The sequence below is a fragment of the Salmo salar genome, chromosome ssa10 (assembly GCF_905237065.1).
Source record: "Salmo salar chromosome ssa10, Ssal_v3.1, whole genome shotgun sequence".
In the NCBI taxonomy this organism is placed as follows: domain Eukaryota; kingdom Metazoa; phylum Chordata; class Actinopteri; order Salmoniformes; family Salmonidae; genus Salmo; species Salmo salar.
The window spans coordinates 124,040,035-124,041,135 of NC_059451.1; positions in this window are offsets into that span (position 1 = coordinate 124,040,035).

Consider the following 1,101-nt stretch of genomic DNA (forward strand, 5'->3'; position numbering starts at 1 on the left):
CAGAGAGAGACAGAGAGAGACAGAGACAGAGAGAGAGAGAGAGAGGGGGGGGGGGAGAGTCACTAATATTGTGCCAGAGAGAGAGAGACAGACAGAGAGAGACAGAGAGAGAGACAGAGAGAGAGACAGAGAGAGAGACAGAGAGAGAGAGACAGAGAGAGACAGAGACAGAGAGAGAGAGAGAGAGAGAGAGAGAGAGAGAGAGAGAGAGAGAGAGAGGGGGAGAGTCACTAATATTGTGCCAGAGAGAGAGAGAGAGAGAGAGAGAGAGAGAGAGAGCGAGAGAGAAACAGAGAGACGAGAGATAGAGAGATAAAGAGAGAGAGACAACAGCATCAAGAGTCAATAATTCCATTTGCTGTCCAGCGATCTTCAGGTTATGTCATCATCACAAACAGTATTGATTGGTTTCTTTCTCTCTACAACTTCAGTTGAACATTTGACCACTTTCCAGAGAAGAGAGATAAGGTCATAACAAGGAGAAAAGATAGAGAGGGTAGACATGTGGAGAAAGAGAGACAGAGATGGCTGGGACAAATCCAAACAATATAGACACATACAGGAAGAGAAGAACATGAGAGGGGGACATCACACAGGAGAGAAGGAGAGAAGGAGAGAAGGAGAGAAGGAGAGAGGGACATCACAGAGGAGAGAAGGAGAGAAGGAGAGAAGGAGAGAAGGAGAGAAGGAGAGGGAGACATCACAGAGGAGAGAAGGAGAGAAGGAGAGAAGGAGAGGGAGACATCACAGAGGAGAGAAGGAGAGAAGGAGAGAAGGAGAGAGGGGGATTCATCACACAGGAGAGAAGGAGAGAAGGAGAGAAGGAGAGAGGGGGACATCACAGAGGAGAGAAGGAGAGAAGGAGACGGGGACATCACACGAGAGAAGGAGAGAAAGAGAGAGGGACATCATTACAGATTATTTTCTAGGGGGGTTTTGTCTGTCTCAGGCTTACTTTGCACTCATAGTATTGTTACTTTGAATATTTGTCTATAATGGCACTACATATTTTTATTTAAAGATTTTTCTGTGATTCGATGGGACATTGTTGCAGTGGCCAAAATGGCACTCAGATCTCAACATAAGGACAGACAGAAACAG